The sequence below is a fragment of the Mustela putorius genome, unplaced genomic scaffold (genome assembly GCF_011764305.1).
Source record: "Mustela putorius furo isolate JIRA1106 unplaced genomic scaffold, ASM1176430v1.1 tig00003901_pilon_pilon_pilon, whole genome shotgun sequence".
Classification (NCBI taxonomy): domain Eukaryota; kingdom Metazoa; phylum Chordata; class Mammalia; order Carnivora; family Mustelidae; genus Mustela; species Mustela putorius.
In genome coordinates this window covers 6,700,657-6,710,953 of record NW_025422049.1, presented here as the reverse complement: position 1 = coordinate 6,710,953, position 10,297 = coordinate 6,700,657, and positions in this window count along the sequence as shown.

Genomic DNA, 10,297 nt, shown 5'->3' with positions numbered 1-10,297 from the left:
AGTGGCAGGTGGGGTGGGGAAGCAGACTCCACGCTGAGCAGAGGGCCCAACAGGGGGTTCAGTCACCGCACTCTGAGATCGTGACCTGAACTGAAGGTAGAGGATTAAACCACTGAGCCACCCAGGCAACCACAAAAAATAATTTCTGACTAAATTTACTTGGAAAGCATATATCTGCCAATGGGCTTGTATCCTAAATATGAAAAGACTCCTTAAAACTCAATAATGAATGGCTCCTGGGTGGCTCAGGTCATTATCTTAGGGTCCAGGAATTGAACCTGACATAGGGCTGTCCACTCAGCGGGGAGCCTGCTCCCTCTCTTCTCTGCCTACCTGTTATCTCCATCTTTCAAATAAATAAATAAATAAATAAATAACATCTTAGGAAAAATTGAAAACTAGCTCAAGAATGAGAAATCAAATATCCTCGGGTGAAATTGGCAGTCATTCTGAATAGATGCCTCAACATAGAAAATCTCTAGGAACAAAAAGCACATGAAATGTTGTCATTATCTGTGCAATAATTAGGGTATTACAAATGAAAGTAGCAATGTAAAACCATTATGTCCTTGTTAGAGTGGCAAATGTACGCAAATTAATAATTCCAATTGTTGTTGATCATTCTGAGCAACAGTAACTGTCATTATGGATTAGAATGCAACATGTCCAGCCACATAGGAATTTCACAGTTTTGTACAAACTTGCAGGAATCTGATGGTATGATCGGTCATCTGCACTTTTAGATATTTACCTATGTCCATATGTTATCAATTATGTTCATACAAAAACCTGCCTTTCAATATACATAGCAGTTTTATTCATTGTTGGCGAAAAAAAAATAGCAATTCAGGTATCCCTCTATAGGTGAATGGATAAATGAACAATGGTATATTCATAAATTGGAACATTATTCAGTGATTGAATGAAATGACCCGTTATGCCACAAAAATATGTGGGGGGTCTTATCTTAAAAGCATATTGCTGAGTCAAAGATGGAATTGTGACATATATATTGTTTGATTCCATCTAATGTTACAGTCTGGAAGAGGCAAAACTACAGAATTCAGAGGGGGGAGAGGTTTGATTAGAAACAGTATATAAAACTTTTTGGTGTGCAGACATTATCCTGCAAGATAGTGAAATGGTGGAGAGTTGATTTATGCTTTTGAGAAAACTTGTACAACTATACAACATAAAGAGTTAAATTTAGTGTAAATGTCAATTATATTTTTAGTTAATAATAACATAAGGATTTTTTCCTTATTATAGTAAATATAACACACTAAGGTGTAAGTAGTGTGTGAAATTGTGGGGTTTAATAAGTGAGAACTTTGCATTATCTGCCTATTTGTTTTGTAGTATACTTTAAAAACTCTATGGTTATTTAATGGGTTAACCCAGACAAGATTATTGAAGTTTACCAATGTTACAGTTTTTCTGTATGTGATGGAGGAAGATAAAATATTCTCATGTGACTGTTTTGTCCAGAAAATGATGACTGAATGTCACATAGCATCATTGCATTGTGAGAGGAGAGTTTTTGTGAAACTTTCATTGTGAAGGAATCAGTAACTTAGAGAAAATGTTTATTGTTTCATGTGTATTGCAGTGTAGATCTTGATAGATTTCCATCTTACTTTTTGACTATTTCAGTATTCTACATATTTTCTAATTTTGGACATGGGCTGTGATGGTATATGATCCTGCTAGCGACATGGCAAATTATCAGATGCAAGTCCACTGATTTTTTTAAAGAATTTATTTATTTTATATATAGAGAGAGACGAAGAGCAAGAAAAATCAAGAGTGACTGGCAGGGGGCGAGGGGAGAGAATCCTAGCCGACTCCCCACTCAGTGTGGAACCTGATGTAGCCTCCATCCCCAGTGGTGACATCATGACCTCAGCCAAAAAACAAGAGTTGAATGCTTAAAGGATTTAGTAAACTAGGCACCCCTCACTTGGGCTGAGTTTTGTCCTAGATATTTTTTTATCATTTGTTTCTCTCTAGCTTCATGATTCATCTGTAGAACGAGTTTAGTTAGGCTATACAATCTTCCGGAGCTTTTCTAATCCAAATGTTCTCATGTTTTATAATTGACAGTTAATGTTAATACTTTACTGTCTGTAAATTAATTCTTCTTTCTTTTCTAGGGAAGTACCTAATAAACAGTAAAAGAACAATTATATATTCGTGGTTATTTACTTGTTATCCTGGTAACATAAATACACTAAATTAAGTTGTTTTTATAAAATCTTCAGTGGGAGCTTGACTAACTAGGACCTAGAATCACCTCTTATTTTGACATTACCTTTACTTTTAGCAGAAAGAAAATGGCAAGAAGTACTAATTAGAGAGCCACAATGAAAGTAAATATATTGTATCTTACAGCCAGGTACATGTATACTCCAAAACATCATATTATCTCATATTCTACTTAATAAGGGAGAAGAACATTTAAAATAGATTTTTAACATCTAACATTAAAGGAATAGGTTGTATATTTAAAATTGCATTCCATACTATTCATAATATTTACCCTAACATTTGAATCTCTTCCATGAATCCATTAGAGTTCTTCTTGACATGAATCAGTTGAGTCCTTTTTTTTCTCGTTTGATGTTAGATCACAATAAAATCTTTCAGGTATGTCACTTTTATACTACATCTCAGTATATGCCCAAGCGTGAAAACATGAGTATTTGTGTTTATTAATTTTAATAACATATTTTGCTTTTACTAGTATTGTTTCAGTAAACTGGTTATATACATTTCAAGGACTCTTTCCCCTTTTGCTCCTTTTTTAAAAGATAAGTTCATAAATGGGCAAGTTAGAAATGTCAAGGGTTCTTCCTAATAGTATCTCCTGAGTTCATTTTCTGAAATTGATTTCTGCAAGTAATTTTGATATGTGTGATTATGAAAGTAAAAAATTGAATTCAAAACTAAATTCTTTAGCTAATGAATTGTGGGCACTTTTAATGTATCACTGCTGACCTTGAATATGATCATGTGGGGACATTTTTTTTTTTACAGAGTAAGAGACTCAGTAATTCAGTCACCTTGTGATAAAATTCTGCTCTGATAAGCAGAATTTGCTTACGTTTACCACTCTCAAATTCTGCCGATGTTACCATGTTTAAGACCGCTCATCTTTTGGGTCAGATTTGAAAGCAGTTTGAGTTAGTTTCCTCAGTTGGGGGGTAACATGGTATTAATTGTTCATGATGTTACTGATTTGTGTTTTTTTCCAACACACATTTATTGGTTTTGATGCGAAGGGAAAAAGTTCATTGCTCCAAAAATAGTGCAGACTTACTGGAGGCCTGTTGTCAACTTTCTCTTCGATTTGGAGACTGACTAGAATATTAATGTTTCCTTTAAGCCCCTCTTCTAGTACATAGCTATTCAAAGCACATTTTTGCTTTTTGTGAATTAGTGGAAATATCTACAGGTATGATGCTTATTGGAGAGCAAAAAACACCTGGGATCACATCCCTTTGTTAATCCCCCAAAGTCTCCAGGAATTTTAAACTGTAATTACCTACTTGTGGGGCCAAGACTAGTGTGAGATCAGTGAGGTCCCTGGGGTCGAGAATTTAAGTGGGAGCTCATTTTCATGGCTGTGACTCTCTGAATATTGTATCTATTTGTGGTTCTATACTACAGCCAAACACTTACAAAAATGACTATGGATTTGGGTTTAATGTCAAATATCGATCATGAAAATGTTTTGAAATACCCTACTAATTTACCATCCTATAAACATTTAAAGCAATTTGAAGGGTGCCTGGGTGGTTTAGTTGGTTAAGCATCTCTTCTGCTCAGGTCATGATCCTGGAGTCCAGATCCAGTACCTGCCTAGGGCTCCCTGCTCAGCTGGGAGTCTGCTTCCCCCTCCTCCTCTGCCCCTCACTTCTCTCCAGCTCATGCTCACTCTCTTTCATTGCCTTTGGTATTGTTATTATGAAAATAAAAATCAAATGTATATATATTTATATAAAATATATAATAAATATAGAAGTATACATATCAACTATATTGTTAATAAATATATATTTAGCAATAGTTATTTTAATATATTTATATTATTTATAATTTGCAATTATATATACGATATAATAGTATACTATACATAATTTATGTTTGTTTATTTTTAAAGGATTGATATGTCCAAAGCATTTATTTCAGGTTTTTTTTTTTAAGATTTTATTTATTTTGATAGGGAGAGACTCAGCGAGAGAAGGAACACAAGCCGAGGGATTGAAAGAAGCATGCTTCTCGCTGAGCAGGTGCCCCGTTTCTGTGCTTTCTAAAGTAACTTCTACTCTAGGAGATCAAGAGTTGCCTGTTTTGTTTATTTGTTTTGTTTCTTTGTTTTCTAAAGTGACTTCTACTCTAGGAGATCAAGAGTTGCCTGTTTTGTTTATTTGTTTTGTTTCTTTGTTTTGCTTTTAAAATTTATTTGAGAGAGAGAGAGCATGGACAAGGTGTAAGTGCAGGTAGGGCATAGGGAGAGAACCTTCAAGTAGACTCCCCACTGAGCAGGGGAGTCCAATGGCTGACTTGATCTTACTACCCATGGGGTCATGACCTGAGTGGAAACCAAGAGTCTGATCCTCAACCAGATGAGACACCTACATCCCCCCATATTTCTATTTTTTTTTTAAATTCTTTTTTTTTTTTTAAAGATTTTATTTATTTATTTGTCAGAGAGAGAGCGAGCGAGAGCGAGCACAGGCAGACAGAGTGGAAGGCAGAGTCAGAGGGAGAAGCAGGCTCCCTGCGGAGCAAGGAGCCCGATGTGGGACTCGATCCCAGGACGCTGGGATCATGACCTGAGCCGAAGGCAGCTGCTTAACCAACTGAGCCACCCAGGCATCCCATCCCCCCATATTTCTATATTTATAGATATAATTATATATTAGTAATTTATTAGTAGTTTTTCACATGTATCCAAGTTAACTTTTTTTTTTATTTGACAGAGAGAGAGAGATCACAATTATAGAGGCAGCCAGTCAGAGACAGGGAATCAACCTCCCCGCTGAGCAGAGGGCCCAATGCTGGGATGCAGGCTCAATCCCAGGACCCTAAAACCATGATCTTATCTGAAGGCAGAGGATTTAATCCACTGAGCCACCCAAGTGCCGCACCTTTTTTTTTTTTTTTTTTTTTTTTTTTAAGTAATCTCTATGCCCATGATGGGGCTCAAACTCAGGACTTCTAAATCAATAATCTATTGTTCTTGAGCCAACCAGGTGCCTCCCAATTTTATGTATTTGTAATTTTTAACAGCCCCTTTGCAAATTGCTTTGTGTCCCCCCCCAGGATTACTTTCAACTGTTACTATTCAGATGAAGGGGAAGATATTTTGTAATGTGCATTATATAGCAATAATTGCTTCTTTGCAGAGATCTATCTTTCATCTTCCCTGATGGTCTATTAGAAGGAAGGTTTCTCTGTTAGCAAAGGAGAAATACTTGGAATTATTTCTTCTGAAATAAAAATGTTCATTAATTTTGATTGGAATCAAACAGGAAATAGCATGTTTCACAATTTCCTTTGTCAGGTTAAGTGTGGTCATCACTTATTGGTGTTGCGTATTCTTGTAGTTTATAGTTTTTTACTCTAAAGAACTGCACATAGAATTTGAAGCTCAATAATTCTGTTGATTTCATACCACTCACCAGTTTACTGCTCTAATTTTGATTACCTCTGTGATTTTGTAGAAGTTACAATATTTATACTTTCTGATTGTAATGCAGTATGTTTTTGCAAAGATGGCAAATTGCAGTGGTGTGTGTTATTGATTTTAGTTAATGAAAAACTTGTTACTCTGTTCTTTTAATGGGCTATCACCAGGATTTTATAACTATAGGCCTATGTTTTTTTATGAAGATTCTCTGTACTTTGAGGAGTTGAGGAAGCATAGAATGTCACAGTGAAAATCTTGAAGGAAATTTATTTATACTGTCCCAAGGACTGTGCTTATAAATTGAGAAGGGCCGGCAGTAATTGAGAAAACAGAGTCCATGTGATGAATAAGCAATTCCCCGACAGGTTCGGTTCCACTTGTTTGTTTGCTTTTTCAGTTTACAAGTATGTAATGAGCAAGAAGTAGTACTTATTTAATTATACCACAGTATCAATCTTGTTTACTCCAACTAAGTGGGAAAACGAAAACAAATGGGACCATGACTTCCCCTAGATGACACCTCTAAATCTGGGCTTCTAAAAATTTAGTTTGTGGACCACATTTGTTAGTAGAGTGAAGGGGAGTTTGATTGCCTAATTGGTAGCTGTGTCCAGTGCCATCTAAAAGGATAATTTAGTTACCAAAGTTTCTCTTTGGTATTATTCTCTTACTATTCTTGATTGTGTTTTTACTTTTTCATGTGCCCAGTGCCTTTAACCTCAGTTGTCCAAAGGTCCCTTCTGTTTTTATGCAATGCTCTGTGTTTTGGGTAGATTAAATCTATCTCCTTTGCACTTTTCCTACTCCATAATTTCATCATCAGAACCTTCTTCTTTGGTGTTCTGTGGTCTTTGAGTCAACTAGGAATGCTCGTGTCCAGAGAGAATATTGACCTTGCTTTGTGGAGGGTTAAAAGCATTTCTCACTCTTCCTCTAATATATTACTGTGATCAGCCTTTTGGCCCAGCAATATATGTCATAGTAGAAGTGTTTGAGAAAGTGTTCGATAATGCGTTTATTTTCCCATGACTATTTTTAGTGTTGTAGTGTAGTAAGAGGCTTATGATGCATACACTGTGCAGATGACATTAGAGTAGTAAGGGTATAAAAAATATTTATCCCAATATTACTCTATCCAACCTCTACCATAAATACATGGTTGTTTGATTTCAGAGTTGATTATAGCATGATGATTTTTCTAGACTAGAATTCAAAGATGTGTGGGATTGCCAATGGATCTGGGGTTTCCTTTTTGGGGGAACAAACGTGTTTTAACATTAGATTGTGGTTTCTGATTATTCAACCCTGTTGATATATTAAATACCATTGAACCATACACATTAAATACACAATTTGTATGGTTCCCTATTTAAATCTTAGTAAAGCTGTTTTAAAGTATGTATTCCCTGGGTGGCTCAATTGGTTAAGCAACTGCCTTCAACTCAGGTCATGATCCTTTAGTCCTGGGATCGAGTCCTACATCAGGCTCCGTGCTTGGTGGGGAGTCTACTCCCTCTGACCCTTCCCCCTCTCATGCTCTCTCTCTCTCTTTCTCTCTCATTCTCTCTTAAAAATAAAAATGAAATATTAAAAAAATACACTATGTATTCTGACAAGATAGTAGAATTAGAGATGATAAAGGGCCTGTAGGTGATACTGCAAGATCTAGTTAAGGCATGGAGTCAGACTGACCTATATTTGAATTTTAGCTTTACCACTTACTAACTGAATGATTCTAGAGAAGTGACAGAAAGTCTCTGAGCCTTACTTTGCTCACTTGTGAAATGAGGCTAATATTTTCTCAAGCCCATTTGAGGTGTTTGACAAGATGCCTGGCAACATTGTTATTGCATTAATGTATTCATTTCCAAATGTGTCTCTCTTCATTTTCGAAAGGTAACCCAGCCTAGTTACTTTTGTTCTCATTGCAGAGTTAGAAAAAGTTGACGTGAATCTCAGAATCAGATAAAATACCTGCAATTTTTGTTTATTTACCTTCTACAACATACTACTACTAATTGCCTCATAGACGTGGTGGGAGGATTAATTTAAATTTCCCCAGTACAGTCACTTACATGGTGCTTGGCACATAGTTTGTACTCAGTACATGCCAATCATCCCTGATTCATGATTCATTTTGTAGTTTCTAGTTTTCCATTAAACAAGGCTCTTACATGGAAAAATTTTGAAGATGACTTCTGAAAAGTATTGGATACCAGACACATTTATTCAGTCATTAATTTGTTTGTTCTTTTGGTAAATACCGATACAGTGGTGCATACAACAAATACAGCTATTTTTGAGTAGAATTTCTAAATCTTTGGAGAGACCCCTGGATGATAGAAGAGGGATGAGGTCTGGAATGTCTTCCCAGTGAATGGGACCCAGAAAAATATGTCCTCACAGCTGAAATCTGTATTACAGGGAGCGGGAAAAGATATTCTCTGTCAGTGTCATTGCTCAGTAAGTTTTCAGTCCTTCTAAACAGTTGAATGCGATCCGATGTCTGACCACTTTTCAAGAGTTCCATAGTCTGGGGGCGCCTGGGTGGCTCAGTGGGTTAAGCCGCTGCCTTCGGCTCAGGTCATGATCTCAGGGTCCTGGGATCGAGTCCTGCATCGGGCTCTCTGCTCGGCGGGGAGCCTGCTTCCTCCTCTCTCTCTCTCTCTGCCTGCCTCTCTGCCTACTTGTGATCTCTCTCTGTCAAATAAATAAATAAAATCTTTAAAAAAAAAAAAGAGTTCCATAGTCTGGCTGTGCTTATAAGGGATGTTGGAACTGTCTGACTGTTCCCTGGGAGTACCTTGATAGAAAAATATGAATTGTTTAGAACATAATAATGATGGAATTGGCCTTTGCAGTTTGGGCTATGGTAAAATGATTTCTGTTATTTGTACACCTGAAGTGTGCAGAATCAGTGTTATTCTCCCAGAAGCCTAATCAATATCTTCTCCTTGTGTTTCAATTTGAACTCTACTGAAACAGACCTGAAAGGGAAAAAAAAATGTTTTAACATTATTTTGCTATCTTTGGTCATTATACCCATTCCAGGGTAATTCATGTGTTTATATTTCTTTCCTGACCCTGTAGTGTCGATCTTGTGGAATTAATTGGGAAACCATATGGATAATATACTTAAGTATGTCCTATCATTCTCTGTTACCATGACAGTAATGTGTATGACTGAATTGTAATTGGAAGAATGGAATATGCCCTTGTGTATAAAAACTTAGAGGAGGCTACTTAGGTTTTTTTGGTGTCTCCTAGCTATTGCAAAATTGGTCGGAGAGGTCAATTTTACAATGTATATGAATGCACTTTGAAAATTTCACACAAGGAAAGTAGTAGTGTGTACCAAAATGACTTAAGAGGTAGTTGAACAAAACAAATGGCTTTTTTAATATTTATTTTTGCTGTGACCTGTTTTTCAGAGTTCCTACCTCCCTCACATGCCCTTGATGACTCCTTTGTCTCTTTTCCGTTTTCTAAATTTAGATATTTAATTTTGTGAGGATGTATCAATAAGAAAGCTAAACAGTATGAAAAGAAAAAACACAGTTGCTATCAACTCGACTAACTGGTCACCCTTTGTCCTTAACATTTCCACAACTTGAAATTTACACATGTCAGAGTAGTATCTAGAGGGAATGGATTGAGATTTAACATCTGATTAGTTCAATTTGAAATGGAGTTGGAATTATGGGCCATATATTGTGGTAGTTAGAGTAATGTGATTTTAGAATCTAAACTTCTCTATCATGTATTGAGATAAAAGAGTACAAATATTAAAGAAAATCTTTTTTTAAACATCTGAATATATTAAAATCGTGAATAAGTTTTGCTTCTTCAAAGAAAATTTCTGTTTTAGAATTTATTCAGGTCAGAGGAAGATATTCTGGTCATGCTTATATTTGGGCATTGGATTTGAAATTGCTTTGTATCAATTTGATTAGTGTTGTGTGACAAGATTATAAAATTGTTTATTTTTGAAAATGTTTTTGGTGATAAAAGTATATGCTCTATCATGTTTTAAGTTATATAGATAAAACAACTTGCTATAATTGGACTTACCTTGACCTATGTTAGACACTTTCCAGGGATCTAATGAGTGATTCCAAAATGTGGTAAAATATTGAGTCTAAACTGTTGTGTGGAAACTCAGCCTGCTTTGTAAAAGCAACCTGGCTGTAGTTAGTACTGATTTGGTTTCATTTTTCTGCGTTTGTTTCTTTTGTTTTGTTTGTTTGTCTTTACCTTTACCCCTTTCTAAAATATGTGACCAATTTTATTTCTTTATTTAGTTTTCCCTTTATCTTAAAACTTTATTTTGCCACCTTTTTAAATACTGCACTTTTATTTGGATGGTGGTTGTTTCATAGCTAAGCCTATTAACTTAGTGTTTGTGCATTGGAATAAACTTCTTCAATGTAAATTATATCACATAGACCAGTAAAAAATTGAAAAAGGTTCATTCTTGAATGGATGAAAGTTACAGTATGTTTACAAAATGTATCTAATTTTGTGCATACTTGCAAAGATTGCTTTTTGCAATTCAGAATACCCTGTGCTATTAAATTTGTGTATGTTAAAGGAAAGCCATTT